Source organism: Macaca nemestrina, chromosome 2, assembly GCF_043159975.1.
Source record: "Macaca nemestrina isolate mMacNem1 chromosome 2, mMacNem.hap1, whole genome shotgun sequence".
NCBI lineage: Eukaryota > Metazoa > Chordata > Mammalia > Primates > Cercopithecidae > Macaca > Macaca nemestrina.
This window is the reverse complement of record NC_092126.1, coordinates 79,346,058-79,369,503: the sequence shown is the minus strand read 5'-3', so window position 1 is coordinate 79,369,503 and position 23,446 is coordinate 79,346,058. Positions and strand designations below refer to the sequence as shown.

The window sequence follows — 23,446 nt, the reverse complement described above, 5'->3', positions numbered from 1 at the left end:
TGTTACTGTTGCTAAACATACCTGCCATTTCTGTTTTGTCTAATAGTGTTAAAGATACTATGATTATTTCTGCAACCAACTGTTGATGGACATATGTGACCATTTCTTTTGGCTCATAGGTATATGCTGTCAATGTTTCTGATTTTGGCTATTCTAATAGGTCTATAATGGCATCTCGTGTTGTTGTTGTTGTTGTTGTTTTTAATTGCAGGTTCCTAATATCATATGATATTGAGCCTTCTTACATGTGCTTATTTGCCATCTATATATCTTCCTTAATAATGTGTCTGTTCAGGTTTCTACCCACTTTTTAATCATATTGTTTTCATATTGTTGAGTTTTAAGTGTTTTTGTATATTTTGTGTAATAGTTCTTTATTAAATATGTTCTTTCAAATATTTTCTTCCAGTCTATGGCTTGTCTTCTCACTCTATTGAGAATACCATTTTCACAGCAGAAGTATTTAATTATAATTATATCCAACTTATCAATTCTTTCTTTCATGGATAAAATCTTTGCTGTTCATATTTAAAAACTCATTGCCAAACCAAAGATCATCTTGGATTTTTCCTATGTTGCTTTCCAGGAGCATTATAGTTTTGTGTTTTACATTTAAGTCTATGATTCTCTTTGAGTTAATGTTTTGTGAAGGGTATGAGGTTTGTGTCTAGTTTTATTTTGTTTGGATGTAGATGTTTAGTTATTCCTAAATTATTTGTTGAAAATATCATCTGTTTTTTCCATTGTATTGCCTTGACCCCTTTGTCAAAAATCAGTTGACTATATTTATGTCTATTTCTGGGAAAATCTGTTATTCATAGAATTTGATAATTTCATTTAAATTGTCAAATTCATTGCCATAAGGTTTTTGATAATAATTTATTAGCATTCTAATAGCTGGAGGATCTATCATCCTATTCGTTTGTATTTCCTAATTTATGGTTTGTTTCTTATTTCTTTGATTAGTCTTACTAAAGATATAACAACATAATTAATCTTTCCAAAGAAACAACTTGAATTTGTTAATTGTACTGAAGGACGGCTTTCTTTGTTGTTTAACTTCTGCTCTTATACATTTCTTTGCTTCAGCTTAATTTATTTTTTAATGGCTTAATTATATAGATTAATTCACTATTGTTATAACTGTTGTTATCATTTTATTTTCTCACTACTGGCCTATTAGTAATCTCTTTTGGTTTTTTTTCTAGTGGTTAACTGACAGATTGCATGCCATTACATTGACTTATTTTAATCTGGCTACATTTAAACCTTTTTACTTTCTGTACAATATGATAACATTGTACCATTTACAGTTTTCCCATATTTCATGCTACAATTCTTATACATTTAATTTCCATAAATATTTTAAATCTCTTTAGGCATTCTTACTTTTAAATATATTGTTATCCATTTATGTTTATTACACATTGAGTTGGAATTCTTCACTTATTACTACAATTTTATGTTTCTATTTAGAATTATTTTCTTTCTGCCAGAAAAAAAACTTTTTACTATTTCTAAATACTAAAGATTAAAGACTATATACTAAATACTCTAGATTGGTAGTGATTAATTCCATCAGTTTCTATTCGTCTGAAAACATTATTCTTTCAACTCCCATTTTGAAAAATATTTTTCTTTGGACACAAAATTCTATGCTAGCATTTTGTTTACTGTCAGTGCATTCAAAATGTCACTCCATTGTGCTCAGTTTCAAAGTTTGTCTTGAACAGTTAGGCATGATTTTGTAGTTGCTCTTGGATACTTTCAAAATTTTATCTTTCTCTATTGTCAACAATTTGACTCTGAAGTGCCTGGGTTGTTTCTTTGTATTTATTCTCCTTCTGAACACGAGGAAAACATATGCAAAATAAAATTAACTGTTCTTAGTAGTTATACTGGAGGAGTAATATTAGTATTGTCATTTTGAAACTATCATGTGTTTAATACTGAATGCAGTAAATGAGCCATCATATAATATTCTTCTTTTGTCATTATCTATCATTAAGAGTTAGGATTTTCTTGTGAAGGAAGAGACATAAAGATGCAATAGAGAAAAGGGTAAGTAAAAAACATGTAGTTTTATATTAGGGTTAAAAGTATCAGCAGAAACTCATGATGCACCTTTTCATTAATATTTATTTTAACACACACACACACACACACACACACCCCACACACACATATATGCATGCATGTGTTTTGCTCTTGTGAATTGTGTTTGTGACAGAGAGAGAGACATTTTGAATCTCCCAACTTAACTAATCTAGTCATAGAACATCAACAGTTTTCATACAAAAAGAAAGAGCTATAGATAGTCATAGAGAGACGGAAAGAGACATTGGAGACAAAAAGAAATTGCTGTCCACAGAAGATGCCTAGAAACATTGATTAGCCCAATGACAAAGAGATTCTCTGTTTAGAATATTCTCCCCAAAGAATATCAAGTCTTTCTTGAAGAAATGACAGATTTTAGGTCTGTGACAGAAATCGTACAAGATGAGTCTGGAATATAAGAGTAAAGATATTATCAAAGACCAGTACAATTCTGTCAAAAGGGCTCAGAACCAACTATCAGAGTCTGTGACTGTTGGAAAGATGAGATATGTTGAGCCTCACATAAAAAATAATTGTAATAGACAAATTTACCAAACATACTTATATCCATGAATTCATAATGCTATTAAAATATTTTGACTACAAATATTTTTAAAGAGGTAACTCAATTCTGTTTTTTTTAAATTTCAACATTTAGATACAGGATATACACGCACAGATTTGTTACATGGGAATATTGTGTAACGCTAAGGTTTGGATTACAGATCCCATCATCCTGATAGTGAGCATAGTGCCCACTATAGTTTCTCTTTTACAGAGCATAGATTTTTTTTTAAAGCCACTGCCCTTTACCTCCTCTCTCTATTAGTCCATAGTGTCTAATGTTCCCATACTTATGTTTATGTGTGCTCACTGCTTAACTCCCACTTATAAGTAAGAACATGTGGTGTGTGTTTTCCTACTCATGTGTTAATATTGTTTGGTATCATGGACTCCAGCTTCATCTGTGTTGTTGCAAAAGACATAATTTCATTCTTTTTTATGGTTACAAAGTATTCCATGGTGTTTATGTACCACATTTTTAAATCCAATTTATCATTGATGGGCACCTGGGTTGATTCCTTGTCTTTGCTATTGTGAATAGTGCAGGGATGATCATGCAAATGCATATGTCTTTTTAGTAGAATATCTTATTTACTTTTGGGTATATATCCAATAACAGGATTACTGGGTCAAATCATAACTCTGTTTTAAGTTCTATGAGAAATCTCCAAACTGCTATCCACAGTGGTGGAACTAATTTACATTCCCATCAACAGTGTATAAGTGTTCCCTTTTCTCTGCAGCTTTGCCAGCATTTTTTCATGACTTTTTAATAATAGCCGTTCTAACTGTTGTGAGATGGTATTTTGTGGTTTTGATTTGTATTTCTCTGGTGGCTACGGATGCTGATCATTTTTTCATATGTTTGTTGGCCATTTGCATTTCTTCTTTTGAGAATTATCTGTTTTTGTCCTTTGTGTATTTTTTCATTGGGTTATAAGAAATCATCACTCACACAAATGAATTGAAAAACATTCCATGCTCATGACTTGGAAGAATCAATATCAAAATGGCCATACTGACCAAAGCAATCTACAGATCGATCGCTATTTCTATAAAATTACTAATGACACTTTTCACAAAATTAGAAAAAAATATTCAACAATTCACATGAAACAAACAAACAAAAAGCCCAAATAGCCAAGGCAATCCTAAGCAAAAAGAACAAAATTAGAGGCCTCACAGTATCTGTCTTCAAACTATACTGAAAGTCACTGTAACCAAAACAGCAAAGTACTGTTACAAATGCAGATATATAGACCAATGGAATAGAATAGAAAACTCAGATATAAAGTCACACACCTACAGACATCTGAGTCTCAAAAAGGTGAACAACAACCACCACAAAAAAAACACCTCACTGCCAATATTAAGCAATAGGGAAAGGACTCCCTGTTCAATGAATAGTGCTTGGATAAGAAGCTTACTATATGCAGAAGATTAGTGCTCGACCCCCTACATCTCACCATATACAAAAATTAAATCAAAATTTATTAAAAACGTAAGTGTAAGATCTCAAAATGTAAAAATCCTGTAAGACAACCTAGGATATACTCTTCTCGACATTGGCCTTTGAAAAGAATACTTAGTAAGTTCCCAAAATTAACTGCAACAAAAACAAAAATAAAGTGGAACATAATTAAACTAAAGAGCTATGGCACAGCAAAATATACCATCAACAGAGCAAACAGATAACCTACAGAATTGGGGAAGATATTCACAAACATTGCATCTGACAAATGCCTAAAATCCAGAATCTATAGGAAATGGAAACAAATTAACATACAAAAGACTAACTCAATTTTTGACAGCTAATAAAAAACAGAAAGGTTCAGACATGCTTCTTGTCCTTCCTATCTAAGTAAACAATATTAAAGAAAAGCAGTTCTTTATAAAAAATTCTTGTTAAATAAAAATATACAGAGTTAGCATAGTATTGCCTTTTATCTTCCAAATTAATCAACATAGTTATGGGGTATCAATAGATTTAACATCACAAAAAGAAAGACAAGCAGACATTATAAACCTCTAGTTAAGGAAAAGCTGTAGTGTCTCCATCTCACACCAGTTAGAATGGCAATCATTCAAAAGTCAGGAAACAACAGGTGCTGGAGAGGATGTGGAGAAATAGGAACACTTTTACACTGTTGGTGGGATTGTAAATTAGTTCAACCATTATGGAAAACAGTATGGCGATTCCTCAAGGATCTAGAACTAGAAGTACCATATGACCCAGTCATCCCATTACTGGGTATATACCCAAAGGATTATAAATCATGATGCTATAAAGACACATGCACACGTATGTTTATTGTGGCACTATTCACAATAGCAAAGACTTGGAATCAACCCAAATGTCCATCAGTGACAGACTGGATTAAGAAAATGTGGCACATATACACCATGAAATACTATGCAGCCATCAAAAAGGATGAGTTTGTGTCCTTTGTAGGGACATGGATACAGTTGGAAACCATCATTCTCAGCAAACTATCGCAAGAACAGAAAACCAAACACCGCATGTTCTCACTCATAGGTGGGAACTGAACAATGAGATCACTTGGACTCAGGAAGGGGAACATCATACACCGGGGCCTATCATGGGGAGGGGGGATGGGGGAGGGATTGCATTGGGAGTTATACCTATGTAAATGACGAGGTGATGGGTGCTGACGAGTTGATAGGTGCAGCATGCCAACATGGCACAAGAATACATATGTAACAAAACTGCACGTTATGCACATGTACCCTAGAACTTAAAGTATAATAATAAAATAAAATAAAATAAAAATAAAAATAAAAAGAACGGATCATGAATTCAGTAAAGTCCCTGTATCCTGCTGCCAATTTTAAGGAAAAACAAATGACAGAAGATTATGTCAAACCCTGTCATATGCTTATCATTCAGCAAAATCCACACTGTGAAAAGATCTACAGATTAAATTTCCTCTGGTTTTCAATAAATACATTCTAAGAAAGGTAAAGGGGAAGGAAGGAGAACCTAAAGAGTAGAAGAGACTTAAACGGCACTGCTTTTCAGTGGGCAAGACTTAATTATGGTATCTAGGGAAATACATTAAGCAAAAAACATTTTAAAGAAATTAAAGGAAGTAAGTTATTATAATAATAAGTCAGGATAGTGCTGTCTTTGAAAACATTAAGAGAGGTAAGATTAGAGTAGAAGACGTGGAGGAAATTCTCGGGTGGTTCTCAGTGCTTTCTTTCCTGACATGGGTGGTAGCTGTATATTGTAACTGCTTCTATTTTATTGCAAAAATATGTTTTTAAAAATATAAAATATATGGATATAAATCTAGCAAGGAATGGGAAAAATAATCATGCAGAAAATAATAAACATTTTGAATGACATTAAAAAGACATATAATATGTATAAATGTAAATTCTCAGATCATCTCTATAAGGCAAGCTAAAGCAAATTTTTAAGACTGTGTGGAAACTGGTAAGTTGATTCAAAAAACACTTTACTAGTTATCAAATCTTTTAATAAATTTATAATAAAACAAATGTGGTATTGGTTCAAGAATACAAAAATAAACCAATAGCAAATATTTGGGCAAGAACAAACACATTTATATTAACACTTGATAGTTTTTCATATCAGCTTAGAAAGAAAGGATAATAAATGTTGTGTCCATTATATATTCATATAAAAATAAAATTGATTAACTTTTTCTCATCATTAATAAAACTTCTTCCTTTTGCATTGAAGACCTGAATATGAAAGGCTAAAGGAAAATATGTAATGTCCTCAACATAAAACAAGCTGACACCTTAAATTAAAATAAATAGTTTTCATGATGATAAAATTCTTTTCATGAAAAGATTTATAAGGTAAGTGGAGAGAAGCTAAAAATTTGAAACCTATATTTACATCACTAATAAGCGCCCAGTAGATATCTATAAATTAAAGAAGAAAAAAGAAAAACTACTCAACAAAAAGCAGACAACTGACAAATCTTATTAGCAAACATGGAAATGTTAGTTCAAGCCCCAGTGAGATGCCATTTCACACACAAATGATTGACAAAAATGTATGTCTAACTATCTTAAGCTTGAGCAGTGTATAAAATGAGAGGATAACAGAGTAAGATGGTATGAAGCAACCATTTGTAGAAAAGGAGAAAATCCAGCTATATTAAATTCACTAAAGAAGTTATTATGCTTATTGTAATTATTCATATGATTTGCAGTCACATGGATTAGGTAAATATTGGAATGAGCAAAAATTAAAAATTCTGACAAGCAAGAGCAGAAGAGATGTGAAAGAGTAGGAACTGTCAGTTACTGCTGGTGAGTTTCCAATTTGACACAATAGTTTGTGAACAATTTGGCATCATCACGTAAAATTAAAGAGATGCATGTCCTAAAAGTTAGCAATTCACTCCTGGGTACATAACCAAGGAAAAGCTGTAATTTAAATGAACTGAGACATGTTCATGTTTACAGCAGCATTATTTCCAATAATAAAAGCTGGGGACAACAATATAAATTTGTTTTAGTGTATTAGTACTAAAGAATTCTGACAACACTAACATAAGCAAAGTCTACAAATATTAACATGGATCAACAACTAAACAAAATATATGATTGAGGAAAATAATCATAAAGGAGCACTATAGAGAAATGTCAAAATGAAGCAAAAATAAACTACACATTATTAAAAAGCATATGATCAAAATACATAGATTTTGTTTATAAATACAAAGATGTTAAAACTATAAAAAGTCAAAGAAATATTAATATTAGATTAAAAATAGCATATATTTCTTAGGAGAGGATATGAGATATGATATGGGCATAAAAGACTTTAATGTTTATAAAAATATACATCTTAAATTGAGTAATAAGCACGGATTTTATGATGATTAAAGCAATAGATTTAAGCATTATATATATTCTTTGATAAATATATTTCGTAGTGATATTGCTTTTAAAAACTATAACACAAACATTTATCTTGTTGCTATTCTGATAGTCTAGAATTGCTTCTACAATGACTTCCTTTTCACCTGTGTATTTAGCTATTTAGATGGCTTTCTATTATTCACTAATATAAAAAATACTAAAATAAATTCTTCAATCACACTACATGTAGTCTTTTAGTATGTAGTCAATACAAGTATAATTATATTGAACTCAATTCCATTAAATATAGTATTTGATTTTACCTTGGATTCATGGTGTTACCTATAATTTTCCTCACAATGACGAAGAATGTCATTTGCAAAGACAAATAATATTAACAATGAAATGAAAATTTGAAAGCATTAGAAGGAATAGGAACATGAATTCTTAGGGTTTGCAAACCTCAGGCAAAATCACCTGCATAACTGTATATTGTTCAGTCAGGCACCTCCCTCTCTTCAGGTCTAGGACCTATTCTTTATGCAGGAACGACTGTATGTGTCATTCCTGGAGAATCTCACACCTTCCAATTTAAAAAAAAAATAGGTTATCAGCCGGGCGCGGTGGCTCACGCCTGTAATCCCAGCACTTTGGGAGGCCGAGGCGGGCGGATCACAAGGTCAGGAGATCGAGACCACAGTGAAACCCCGTCTCTACTAAAAATACAAAAAATTAGCCGGGCGCGGTTGTGGGCGCCTGTAGTCCCAGCTACTCGGGAGGCTGAGGCAGGAGAATGGCGGGAACCCGGGAGGCGGAGCTTGCATTGATCCGAGATCACGCCACTGCACTCCAGCCTGGGCGACAGAGCAAGACTCCGTCTCAAAAAAAAAAAAAAAAAAAAAAATAGGTTATCAATGCTGCTATTACTCACAATACCATGGTTCTTTGGAAACTGTACATGAATAATATAGAAAATTTTGCCTCTGCAATTCTCAATAATAATGTTTATTTAAGCCGAGGCTCCCACTGAGAATAAAGAAATGGTGAGTGAATCCTCCCCCAGCAACTAAGGTATCCAGGTCCTCTCCTTGGGACTGACTAGGCAGTTGGCCTGAGCCATGGAGAGTGAGGAAAAGCAGGGTGGCAAAATGGCCCACCTGGGAACCACAGGGAGCAAGGGGAGCTCTCACCCCCAGTCAAGGGAGGTAGTGAGTGACCATGCTACTCTGCCCAGGAAATCATGTATTTTCCATGGATCTGTGCAACCCATGGATCAGAAGATCCCCTTGTGAGCCCAATTATCACCAGGGCCTTGAGTCCCAAACACAAAGATGTATAGATTCTCTGGCTGCTCAGCTCGAGGCTGCCCAAGACTACCAAGTTCCTGGGGTGGAGGGGTGGCTGCCATCACTGCAGCTTCAGTCAGGTGTTTTTCCCTGTCAGTGCCAGGGAGACTGGGTGGTTTGGACCCAGGAGAAATTCCCCACAGTGCAGCACAGCAGCTGTGGCAGATCGTGACCAGACTGCCTCTTTATGCCAGACCCAAACCTATTCCTCCCCACCAGGCAAGGCTTCCTTGTGGGAATTTCAGCAATTTCAGACCGGGGTTTATGGACAGAACACTGATCTCCCTGGAACCTAGACCCTGAGGGGTGGGGTGGCCACAGTCCCTGTGGATCAGTGGGCTTGGACTTTTCCCCTGCTGTATCTGAGGAATCTAGGCAGACAAGTGTGATTCCCTCCAGCACAGCACACCCCTTCCACCAAGGGGCAGCCAGGGAGCTTTGTTAAGTGGGTCTCTGATCCCATGCCTACTGACTGGGAGAGACCCACCAAGCAGGGGTCACCAGACAACTTACACAGGAGTGTTCCTGCTGACATTAGGTTGGTGCCCCTCTGAGACAGAGATCCTAGAGGAAGGAGCAGGCAGCCATCTTTGCTGTTCTTCAGCCTCCACTGGTGACACCTCCAGGGTCAGGAGAGACCCAAATGAATAGGGTCTGGAGTGAACCTTCAGCAAACTGCAGCAGCCCTATGGAAGAGGGGCCTGACTGTTAAGCAAAAATCAAATAGAAAGCAACAAGAACAACAGCATCAAGAAAAAAATCCCCAAAAAAACCCATCCAAATATCAGCAGCCTCAAAGATTAAGGCTAGATAAACTCAGGAAGATGAGAATCAATGAAAAAATACTAAAAACTCAAAAAGGCCAAGTGCCTCTTCTCATCCAAATTATCACAACACCCTTCCAGCAAGAACACAGAACTGGGCTGAGGTTGAGATGGAGAAACGGACAGAAGTAGCCTACAGAAGATGGGTAATAATGAACTTTGTTGAGGTAAAGGAGCATTTTCTAACCCAATGCAAAGAAGCTCTAGGAACCATAAGAAAACATTATAGGGTGTTGTTAATCAGAATAACCAGTTTAGAGGGGAATATAAATGATCTGATGGAACTGAAGAACACAACACGAGAACTTAAGAAAGCAATCACAAGTATCAATAGCTGAATAGAACAAGCAGAGAAAATAATTTCAGAGACTGTAGATGATCTTGCTGAAATAAGACAGGCAGACAAGATTAGAGAAAAAAAGAATGAAAAGGAATGAAGAAAACCTTTGAGAACTACGGGATTAGTAAAAACACTGAAGAGACTGAACCTATGACTGATTGGTGTACCGAAAAGAGATGGGAAGAACGAAACCAAGTTGGAAAACCTACTTCAGGATATTACTCAGGAGAACTTCCCCAACCTAGAAAGACAGGCCAACATTCAAACTCAGGAAATCCAGAGAACCTCAGTAAGATACTCCATGAGAAGACCAACCGCAAGACACATAATAATCAGATTCTCCAAGGTCGAAATGAAGGAAAAAAATGTTAAGGGCAGCCAGAGAGAAAGGCCAGGTCACCTTCAAAAGGAAGCCCATCAGAATAACAGTGGACCTCTCAACAGAAAATATACAAGGCAGAAGACATTAAGGGCCAATATTCAATATTCTTAAAGAGAAGAATTTCTAAGCCAGAATTTCCTGTCTGGTCAAACTAAGCTTCATAAGTGAAGGAGAAATAAAATCTTTTTCGGACAAGCAAATGCTGAGGAAATTTATCACCACCAGGCCTGCCTTGCAAGAGATCCTGAAGGAAACACCAAATATGAAAAGGAAAAACTTTTACCAGCCACTAGAAAACCACACTGAAGTACACAAACCAATGACACTATGAAACACTATATTAACAAGTCTGCAAAATAACTAATTAGCATCATGATGACAGGATCAAATTCACACATAGCAATATTAAACTTAAATGTAAATGGGTTAAATGCCCCCAATAAAAAGACACCAAATAGCAAGCTGGATAAAGAGTCATGATCCATCAGTGTGCTGGATTCAATAGACCCATCTCATGTGCAAAGACACACACAGGCTCAAATTAAAGGGATGGAGGACAATTTACCAAATAAATGGAAAGCAGAAAAAAGCAGGGGTTGCAATTCTAGTTTCTGACAACACAGACTTTAAACCAACAAATATCAAAAAAGACAATGAAGGGCATTACATAATGGTAAAGGGTTCAATTCAACAAGAAGAGCTAACTATCCTAAATATATAAGCACTTAATGCAGGAGCATTTGGATTCATAAGACAAGTTCTTGGAGACCTACAAAGAGACTTAGACTCTCACACAACAACAGTAGGAGACTTTAACCCCTCACTGTCAATATTAGACATTGAGGCAGAAAATTAACAAAGATATTCAGGACTTGAACTCAGCTCTGGATAAAGTGAACCTAATACATATCTGCAGAACTATCCACCCCTGAACAACTGAATGTACATTCTTCTCAGTGCCACATAGCTGTTACTCTAAATCCGTCACATAATTGAAAGTTAAAACTCTTCAGCAAATGCAAAACAAACTGAAATAATAAACAGTCTCTCATCATGTCACCATCAAATTAGGGCTCAATACTAAGAAACTCACTAAAAACTACACAACTTGAAATTTAACAACTTGCTCCTGAATGACTCCCAGGTAGATATGAAGTTAAGTTAGAATCAAGATGTTCTTTGAAACCAATGAGAAAGAATAGATGATTGTATCAGAATCTCTGGGATGCAGCTAAAGCAGTGTTAAGAGGGAAATTTACAACACTAAATGTCCACATCAGAAAGCTAGAAAGATCTCAAATCGACATCCTAACATCACAACTAAAATGACTAGAGAACCAAGAGCAAAGAAACCACAAAGCTAGCAGAAGACAAGAAATAAAAAAGATCAGAGTGGTTCTGGGAGAACTGGCTAGCCATATGCAAAAATTGAAGTTGGACCTTTTGCTTACACTTTATATGAAAATTAACTCAAGATGAATTAAAGACTTAAATGTAAAACCCAAAACTAAAAAAAAAAAAAAAAAAAAAAAAAAAAAAAAAAAAAAAAAAACAAGAAAATCTAGGCAATATCAGAGTCTTGGGCACAGATATCATGACAAAAACACGAAAAAGAATTGCAATAAAAGCAAAAATTGACAAATGGAATTAATTTAAAGTAAAGAGCTTCTGCACAGCAAAAGAAACTATCATCAGAGTGAACAGACAACCTACAGAGTGGGAGAAAATTTTAGCAATCTATCCATCTGACAAGGTTCTAATATCTAGTATCTACAAGGAACTTAAACGAATTTACAAGAATGAAAAACAAAAAACCTTGAAAATTGGGCAAAAGACATGAGCAGACACTTTCCAAAAGAAGACATTTAAGTGGCCAAGAAACAAATGAAAAAAAAAAAAAAGTTTAACATCACTGATCATTAGAGGAATGCAAATGAAAACCACAATGAGGTATCATCTCACACCAGTTAGAATGGTGATTATTAAAAAGTAAAAAATCAACAAATGCTACTAAGGCTGTGGAGAAATAGGAACACTTTTACACTGTGGGTGGTAATGTAAATTAGTTTAACCATTATGGGAGACAGTGTGTCAATTCCTCAAAGACCTAGAACTAGAAATACCATTTGATCCAGCAATCCCATTACTGGGTATATACCCAAAGGAATATAAATCATTCTATTATAAAGATACATGCACTCGTATGTTCATTGCAGCACTATTCACAATAGTAAAGCCATGAAATCAACCCAAATGCCCATCAATGATATACTGGATAAGGAAAATGTAGTACATGTATGCCATAGAATACTACACAGCCATGAAAAGGATGAGATTGGTTGGGTGCAGTGGCTCATGCCTGTACTCCCAGTACTTTGGGAGGCCAAGGCAGGTGGATATGAAGTCAGGAGTTTGAGACCAGCCTGGCCAACATGGTAAATCCCTGTCTCTACCAAAAAAAAAAAAAAAAAAAAAACAAAAATTAGCCGGGCATGGTGGTGGGCACTTGTAATCCCAGCTGCTCAGCAGGCTGAGTAAGGAGAATTGCTTGAACCTGGGAGGTGGAGACTGCAGTGAGCCGAGATTGTGCCACGGCACTCCAGCCTGGGCAACAAGAGCTAAAACTCTGTCTCAAACAAAAACAAAACAAAAAAACAAAAAACAATGATATTATGTCCTTTGCAGGGACATGGATGGAGCTGGAAGCCATTATCCTCAGTAAACTAATAAGCTAATGCAGGAACCAAATACCTCCTGTTCTCACTCATAAGTGGGAGCTGCACGATGAGAAAACATGGACACAGAACAATACACACTGGTCTGTTAGTGGGGGCAGGAGGAGGGAGAGCATTAGGAAAAATAGCTAATGTATGCTGGGCTTAATTCCTAGGTGATAAGTTGATAGGTGCAGCAAACCACCATGGCACATGTTTACCTGTGTAACAAACCTGCACATCCTGCACATGTATCCTGGAACTTAAAATAAAATAATATTTACTTAATGCAACATTATTCTTGACACTAACTTATTCTTTGTGCCACCTGTGAATACTGAACTCCAAATACTCTCTTAACTGTTTTTACTATACTTTATGGTAATGACAACAAAAGCAAATTTACCCAGCATATGCAGTATAATGTGAAAAATAATTCATTTGCTGGTCATATTTAATTTACTCTGTGGGACTTTATAGCATAAACTCTATCTTCTTTGATTTCTTGAGGTCAAAACGTGCAATCCTAGAACATGATCTCTCTCAGTGTTGACCACACTTCTGCCTTCCACAAAGTATTACCAGTAGGAGAATAGTAAAGTGTTCAGAAAAGGGTGTAAATAGCGGCCCCACTTGAGCAAAATGTGTCTGTCTTTCTCCCAGCATGACCTTTGACAAACACAGGAAAGCCTAATGTCATTGTGTAAGTGGAGGTAAGAGAGGATATCAAACGAAAGGTCCTGTTCTGCTTGCAGGCTGACTGTCTCAAAGTCTTTAGAGGAAGTATTCCATGGCCACCCCCAGAAGGACACCCAAGAAGGACTACTACATCCAGTGAACACAACAGAAATGGTAGGATAACATCTCTGGGTGCAATGGCAAGGATATACAAGGCTAAAGATGCTTGCTTGCTACCAACCCCACTCTTCTTAGGTGTTGTAGACTGGAAGAAGCATCATGGATACTATGTCGATGAGCAAGAGTACATACGTGGGCCCAGACACCTATCTCAACTGCAAATTAGGATGGTAAGTCATTAGTAGTTCAGAGCCTGAAACTCATTTTATGAATAGTGTAAGTGAAAGCCACCTCAAATCAGATTGTCTGAATCATTCAGGTGGCTCAGTCTCACACAGTCTCGTGAAACAAAGCTGCTTGACAAGAGTTATCTGCTTACCAAACCACCATTTTGGAACTAGGGTCAGTCCATGGGGCTCTTGTAAAACATAATAGTCAGAATTACTGGAAATCCTTAGGGAATCTGGTCAACTTAATGTGTGTTTTAAAGAGTGGCCTAAAGGAGAGAAATTGGGACAGGGCCTATGCAAATCCCAGTTCTTGTGCATAGTCACCTGTCCAGGAGTCACTGCACAGTCCTTGACGGTTAAAATGGATTTAGAATTTGTTTGTTTGTTGGTTTAAGAGACCAGCTCTTGCTTTGTTGCCCAGGCTGAAGTGCAATGGTGTGATACTAGCTCGCTACAGTTTGGAACTCCTAGACTCAGGTGATCCTCTCATCTCAGTTTCCTGAGTAGCTGGGACTACAGGCATGCACCACTGTGCCAGGTTAATTTTTAAACATTTTTGGGTAGAGGTGGGGTTTCACTATATTGCCCAGGCTGATCTCAAACTCCAGATCTCAAGTGATCATCCTGCCTTAGCTCCCCAAATTGCTGGGATTACATGCATGAGCCACTGAGTACAACCAGAAAGTTTTGACTGGCAAATCTTGGCAACCAGGATTTATGTGGGACTAAGTCTGGCCTTGCAATGTCCTGTGTGGGTGCCGCTGCTGGAAATATTCAGACCCAGGCACTGTAAGTAGACAGGAAAAATTCGGAACAGCCACTGCAAACCATGATACCCAGGGAGATGCAGACTTTGGGGAAGCACCCCAAATGTATATGTGGAAAGGCAGAATTCCAGAAAATATTCAAGATTGAAAAATATTTGACCAAACATAGCAAATCAGTAAAACAGATACCTTTTGCAATTAAAAGTCTAAAACATCAATTGATATTAATATGCAATCTTAATTAGCATGTGTGTGTGGAAAACCATTTAGATAATATTCACTATTTAATAAATTAAGTATATTCACTATGTGTTTATCACATAAGGAATGCAATAGGAGATACTTACTGCATTAAGGATGTACTACATTAGAGATGCAATAATCACTAATATATTTCCTACACCTTCTGTGATAGATATTAAGAGCCATAAAAGTGTTTATAGTCTTTAGCTGATTTATGCAATTTTATAATTTAATACCAAGAAATGAGGCACGTGATAAAAGTCGATGAAAGAATGTATATACTAAGTATCATACATTGTATTAGATATTATTGACAACCAACATATCTATAAATAGTAGCAAACTTCTGGTTCAACTAATTAATATAATATTGTACATCAGTTTAAATTAGAATTATGAAGCTATCTGGCAAAATTGATCATGACTACAATTTTATAAATTAATATATGCATGAAAACAAGAACCAATGAGGAACATGGACATATGAACAACTGATATTTCCAGTCACTCTCGTTATTATTTTAATATGTTTGTAGGATGTAAATATTAAGAGAAATTAAATAAAATTAATTTATTATGTGCCCTTAGTCACATGTGATTCTTTAACAAAGTGCAATCACCTGTTCACCTGTACAATGGTGAAACCTATATCCTGAGGGTTGTTGTTCATTCATTAATTTAATTAATTTTTTTTTTAGTGGCACATTTTTCCATGCCAGATACTTTTTTTTATAAGTACTAATATCTGGTGAAGAATGAAGTGAGGGAAGTGGATCAAAGGGGTTCTGTTTGGGGCATAAGATGGAGAAACCTACTTTTCTAACCTAGTGGATTTAAATTCATGATACCAAGTAAAGAGTCAATAGTAGATAGCTAACTCTTGAGCTAAAATCATATGTTCATCAATGTCCTAACTATATGCATAGTAAATTAGATAAAAATCAATTATGCAACACTCTAAGGTAATTTCAGTTTCTGAAAAATGTTATGGAAAAACTAAAATTGGCCGGGTGTGGTGGCTAAGCTTGTAAACCCAGCACTTCGGGAGGCCGAAGCGGGCAGATCACGAGGTCAGGAGATCGAGACCATCCTGGCTAACACAGTGAAACCCTGTCTCTACTAAAATGCAAACAATTAGCCAGGAATGGTGACACATGCCTGTAATTCCAGCTACTTGGGAGGCTGAGGCAGGAGAATCACTTGAACCCGGGAGGCGGAGGTTGCAGTGAGCTGAGATTGTGCCACTGCACTCCAGCCTGGGCAACAGAGCGAGACTCTGTCTCCAAAAAATTAAATTAAATTAAAAATTAAACAATAAAAAAATCTAAAATTAGATAATGGAGTAGCAAATCATAGAGTTTTAGATGGAAGTTAGGAGAAAGAAAATTTTATTTGAGAAAATAATAGGACTGGTACCTAAACAATGAGGAAAAAACAAGCATGAGGAGATCTCAGGGAAGAAAATTTCATGTAGAAGAAACATCCATTACAAATTTCCTGAGGCAGATTCAGCCAGATAATACTATTGTAGGCCATGGTAAGAACCAATGGTGTTACCTGAGTATGATGAATAGCCATTAAATATTTTAAGCAAAAAAGTGTATTAAACAGACCACTCAGGCTACATTGAGTTTGTGGCATGGCTGGAGATTAAAAGTGGGAACGAGGAAATACGATTGCTGGCTATTGGGGAGATGAGGTTGTATTTCATGGTAGCTTGGTCTGTGTGGCAGTTGAAGAGGATAAAAAGATATTGGAGCAGATATATTTTAGAGATATAACCAATATGCCATGAAATGGAGTAAACTGAGGGAAGAGGAGATCAGGTCTTCTGAGGATTCCAAGTTAATTTCAAGGGACCTATTAAATATACAATAGAAAATTAAATGCTTATTGTGAAATAAGTATGCACAAGTAGTTGGTAGTTGCTGACCTAAAATAACTAAACTCATTTGTGTACCAGATATTGTAAAGTATAGAGATAATGTATTTAAAATTGCCTATGTGCTTTCATAGCACTGTATTCGTATCTCCTACATATCACTTATTCAACTTTGTTTACTTGAATAATTCCACCATTAAACTGTGTTACTTTGGTGCTCACTAATCTTTGTGCCAATAGTAATTAGATCAAAGCCTGATCCAGAGCAGAAGCTTAGTAAATATTCATGAATGAATGAATCTAGTTTGAGGTGGAAAATTGAAAAGAAAATAATTCCATACATAAGATAATAACAATGTACTTTTTTTGTTTTGTGATTCATATCCTAAATTATACAGAATAAGCTTTGTGTTCAGAGACTGGTAAGGCATAGAAGTTGATTGCTGAGACATAGAAGCAAACATTAGAAAGAGTTTATGTGAATGGAATTCCAATCCACCATAATGTATAACCAGTCACAGAAGACAAATATATTTACGGTTGAAATAAGTATTGTAGATTTTTTTTTAGATGGTCAAGTCAAGACCATTTGCTCTGCTCTTCAATCATTTTTATTGCTCTATGTATATTGCACAGATATGTGTAAAGTGTAGCATAATATACATTTTGTCAACAGAATACAAAAGTGATTTAAGTGAGAAAGAGAAGAAGATACTGATATCTAATCACAGGTCAAGTTTTTAATGCTACATATTGGATAGAATGTTCTTTAAGAAACCTCTAGTGAAGCCAGAAATTAGAATCCTTTAATAGAACTGTCTAGGGTCTCCCTGTTAAAACTGATATATAATGTTAGTTTTTAATATATGCTTTTTATCAAATTAAGAAAGTGCCATTCTATTTTTAGGTTACTGAAACTTTTATTAAATTGGAAATTGGTGGTGAATTGCACCTTATCTTTTACATCATCTGTGAAGCTGATAATCCGTTTTTTTGTCTTTTAATCTTTTAAGAAATACATCATAATATTATCATTTATTCAAATGTTGACTTAGTTTTGCATTGCTGAGTTAAATTCTGTTTACTGAAGATATATCAATGTTTGGATATACTGTTGTATTTGATGAGCTAATATTTTATTTGGAGTCTTTGCATGTGCATTCATAAATAACATTCAACCATACATAAGGTTTTTGTACTTTTCTGTACAATCTTGGTAGTATAATTATGCTAACTTCTTATAATTTATTTGGAAGTATTTAATTTTTAAAAATATAATGAAGCAATTTAAATAATATCAATGCTATTTAAAATTTTCATAACATTTTCTGTAAAATTATCCATGCTTATTTTATCAGAGATAATTTGTCCAATTTATTCTGTGCTTCTTAGCCTGATTAGGGTTTTAATCACTGAATCAATTTGTTAAAACTTTTACAATTTAGTGTAATAAAGTACATTTAGAAATCTCATATGACATTTTAATGTCCTCTCATTCACTTGTAGTTTTTTTTGTATTTAATGTCATTTTTGTGTTTTTTCTTTTAATCAACATTTTAGCATATTTTTCATTAAAAATTATTTTCATAGATTTTTCTCTTGATTTATGTTGTCTAATTTAGCTGGTTTATTATTGAATTCTCAAATTTACTTATTTCTCCCTTTCCATACTTAATTTTTTTAGCTTCCTTACTTGTATCCGTGATTTACTTACTTTCAGTCAATGTTTCATGATAACATAATTTAAAGCTATATATTCTTTCCCTTTTAATAGCTATTTGTCCCCTCCTGTTACTTGGGTATTTACAAAATTTGTAACTGAAACATATTCTAGCAACAAGTAATTAACGTTATACTATTTATTCAAGCAGAAAATTACACAATGGTTTATAACACGTGTGTCCAGTCTTTTGGCTTCCACACTGGAAGAAAAAGAATTGTCTCGGACCAGAAACAAAATACACTAACACTAATGATAGCTGATGAGCAAAAAAATCTTATAATGTTTTATGAAAATTTACCAATTTGTGTTGGGCCTCATTCAAAGCTGTCCTGGGCTGCATGCAGCCCATGGACTGTGGGTTGAATAAGCTTACCTTAAAATATATGAAAGCAAAATAGTCTTTTGTAATTAATGTGCACAAAGCAATGTTAAAATAAAAACATATCTTTGCATTTTTAATACTGATATTGTCAAATAAAGGAAAACTCTAGTGTCTTACTATTAATAATAGATTTTCTACAGGCATACATTTTATCATTGAAATATAATTTACATGTAGGCCACACACAAATTTTAAAGTTACAGTCTGATCAATTTTTACATATTTATGCACCCATGCACCTATCACCCAGATTAAGATATAGATTATTCCCATTATACCAGGAAGCTCCCTTTTGTCCTTTTTAATTCAATACATCTCTGCCATTACTTTGATTTCTGTCACTACAAAGAGAAAATAGTCTCCTCCATACTCACGCAATACCTCACTTCTGACAGCAAATGTGTGACTTTTTTTTCGCCACACCAACCAAATCTCCAATCTCTGGACACTGCCTGGGTGCCCTACAACATAACTCAATTGTGATATTACCTACATAAAGTTAGTCCAGATGCCACAGATTAAGGGCTCAGTTCCAAAATATCGCCCCCTACTGGACATCAGTCACAAGTAGTAGGTTCCCAGGTTACTCACCCTTTTGTCTGACTTGGCTACAATTCATGGATTCCCATTATACTCTCCTTACTTTTGAGAATTTGCGGTAATGGCACAAAGAACTCAGGGAAACACTTACTGAAGTTTATCTCTTTATTATAAGGCAATGATAAAGGATACAGATAAGCCGACAGTTTGAGAGGTACCTAAAGCAAAGTCTGGAAGAGTCTCGAGCATCCCCATGGAGCTGGGATATACCACTCTCCTGGCATGTGGATGTGTTCATCAGCCCAGAAGCTCTCCAAACTTTAGGGATTTTTCTAAAAGCTTCTAATGTATGCTTGTGAATTATTAACTCAATCTTCAGTTCCTCTCTTGTCCTTGGAGGAAGAGGAGTAGGGCTACAAGTTCTAAGCTTCTAATCATGGCTTGGCTTTTTTAGTGACCAGCCCCCATCCAAGAGCTATACAAAAGGCCACCAAGAGATACATCATTAGAAAAAAAAAAAAAAAATCTGTCTTCCCGTAAATCCCAAGGGATTTAGGAGCCTCATGTCAGAAACTAAGATCAAAGAACAAATACTAGAAACAAAGATTCTCCTAGCACCTCTATTGCTTTGGAAATTACAAGGGTTTTAGGAACTCTGTGCTAGAAACTGGGGCAGAGACCAAATATATGTTTCCTATTATGTCACCATCACTATAGATTGGTTTAGCTTGTTTTGAAAATTAATAAGACGTAATGACATAAAATATGCTTGTTTGCATCTGGCTTCTTTTACACAACATAAGTGATTTTGAAAATCACTTGCAATGTTGTTGCAAATGAAATTTTTTTTATGTGCCAAATTTCCATGTGTGATTATTAACACAGTCTTTTACCCATTTTTTTTCTCTTAATGCACATTTGGAATGCATTCAGTTGTTATCTTTTACAAATAAAGGTGCTAGGAATATTCTTATAGAATCTTATTGTGAACATACATTTTTCTTTCTTTTGTAAATGCTAGAATTAAAATTTTTGGCTTGTGGAAAAGATGTAAGATTAATTTTAATAGAAAGTTTCAGTTTCTCAAAGTGGTTGTGCTATTTCACATTCCCAAAGGAACAAAATTTAACTTGCATTTCTCCATTAACTAATATGGCTTAGCACCTTAATACACCTATACACACATATAATTTGACTAAATCACTTCTTATGTGGGTGTTTGTTAAAGTCATAGGACCAGTTTATAAACTGTACTTTTTGGTCTCTTATTACTGATATGTAGATGTGCTTTATATATTATCAAAATAAAATTTGTTATGTAATTATATTGCAAACCTTTTCTCTCATTCTGTGATTTAATTTTGATTTTTATTTTGATGAGCAGATGTTTTTAATTATTTAGAAATATATGTATTTTAAATGCAGATGTCTTACACGTTTTCTATGAAATTTATTACTAGCTTTTGAAAAATAATTGATAACATCCTAAAATGTATTTTAAAATAATTACCAATATTTCCCAATTTTTGGCTACAATGTACTTTCAGTTTTTCTGATACCTGTACTTACCGTATGTCTTGTAATGAGGATTAAGGAAAAATCTCCAGAAGTTAAAATCTTCAGTGAATAAAAATAAATAACAATAAATTTGGTAGCAGGTAAGAAGTTCTATATTTACAGGGGTTATTTAATCAAGTGGTTAATTATATCATATGGCATTTACTACACTGTTGTCAACACTTTCTTAACGGTAGTAAAATTCCTATGCTTTCATTTTTTTTTGAGGGGGGTTTCTAGTTTAAATTCAACTCCATTCCAAACACTTCCAGTTCCTAGTACTATCTCTCAATCTATCTTCTGATAAGAACCTAACTGAGTAAACTCAACCCTCTGCTACTTTTTAAATTGTTCCTTAAGCAAGTAATCTTTGCTAATGCAAATCGCACCATATGGGGAAAAATGCTTTTATTTGATTTATAAGACTGGGTAAACATTACTATCACACAAATACTTTTGCATTTTCTTTTCAGCCTGCCTGAGTGCTCTGCTTGGTCTGTATACTGCTCAATTTCCCCACCCAACCTGGAGTGGGACTACATCAAACTTAAAAGCTTCTGCACGCAAATAAAGCAATCAACAGAATGAAAAGACAACCTACACAAAGGGAAAAGATATTTTGCAAACTATGTATTCGACAAGAAGATAATTTCCAAAATATGTAAGAAACTTACAACTCAACAGCAGAAGGAAGGAAGGAAGGAAAGAAGGAAGGAAGGAAGGAAGGAAGGAAGGAAGGAAGGAAGGAAGGAAGGAAGGAAGGAAGGAAGGAAGGAAGGAAGGAAGGAAGGAAGGGAAAAAAAGAAGAAAGAAAGGAAAGAGAGAGAGAAAGAAATTTAAAAATGAATGAGCCAAGGGCTTGAACAGATATTTCTACAAAGGACACATACAAATAACCAATAAGTATATGAAAAGGTGTTCCACGCTACTAAACATTAGGAAAACACAAACCAAAACCACAATGAGGTATCATCTTATACATATTTTAAGATGGCTATTAATAAAAACACACAAAATAAGTATTAGTGAGGATGTGGAGAAATTGGAACTCTGGTACATTATGGGAACATAAAATGGTGCGATAGCTATGGAACACAGAAAAAAAAAGGTTCCTCAAAAAATTAACTGCTATGGGATCCAGCAGTTCCATTTCTGGTCACATATCCAAAAGAATTGAATTCAGAATTTCAGAGATATCCATACTCATTCCATTCTTTTTTTTTTTTTTAATTTATTTATTGTTATACTTTAAGTTGTAGGGCACATGTGCATAACGTGCAGGTTTGTTACATATGTATACTTGTGCCATATTGGTGTGCGGCACCCATCAACTCGTCATTTACATCAGGTATAACTCCCAATGCAATCCCTCCCCGCTACCCCCTCCCCATGATAGGCCCCGGTGTGTGATGTTCCCCTTCCCGAGTCCAAGTGATCTCATTGTTCAGTTCCCACCTATGAGTGAGAACATGCGGTGTTTGGTTTTCTATTCTTGCAATAGTTTGCTAAGAATGATGGTTTCCAGCTGCATCCATGTCCCTACAAGGGACACAAACTCATCCTTTTTTGTGGCTGCATAGTATTCCATGGTGTATATGTGCCACATTTTCTTAATCCAGTCTGTCACTGATGGACATTTGGGTTGATTCCAAGTCTTTGCTATTGTGAATAGTGCTGCAATAAACATACGTGTACATGTGTCTTTATAGCAGCATAATTTATAATCCTTTGGGTATATACCCAGTAATGGGATGGCTGGGTCATATGGTACATCTAGTTCTAGATCCTTGAGAAATCGCCATACTGTTTTCCATAATGGTTGAACTAGTTTACAATCCCACCAACAGTGTAAAAGTGTTCCTATTTCTCCACATCCTCTCCAGCACCTGTTGTTTCCTGACTTTTTAATGATCGCCATTCTAACTGGTGTGAGATGGTATCTCATTGTGGTTTTGATTTGCATTTCTCTGATGGCCAGTGATGATGAGCATTTTTTCATGTGTCTGTTGGCTGTATGAATGTCTTCTTTTGAGAAATGTCTGTTCATATCCTTTGCCCACTTTTTGATGGGGCTGTTTGTTTTTTTCTTGTAAATTTGTTTGAGTTCTTTGTAGGTTCTGGATATTAGCCCTTTGTCAGATAAGTAGATTGCAAAAATTTTCTCCCATTCTGTAGGTTGCCTGTTCACTCT

The 23,446-nt window shown here is 35.1% G+C and overlaps 1 long non-coding RNA gene across 1 annotated transcript in view; it reads left to right on the top strand.

Annotated features, from left to right (window-relative positions):
* Positions 1 to 21,951, top strand: part of LOC105466298 (uncharacterized) — a 28,946-nt gene extending 6,995 nt beyond the window's left edge. The window contains exons 2-4 of the long non-coding RNA XR_978091.2: positions 13,889 to 13,985; positions 14,067 to 14,161; positions 21,729 to 21,951. This is a non-coding gene — a long non-coding RNA (uncharacterized lncRNA). The remainder of the gene's footprint in view (positions 1 to 13,888; positions 13,986 to 14,066; positions 14,162 to 21,728) is intronic.
* Positions 21,952 to 23,446: the final 1,495 nt, after the last annotated feature.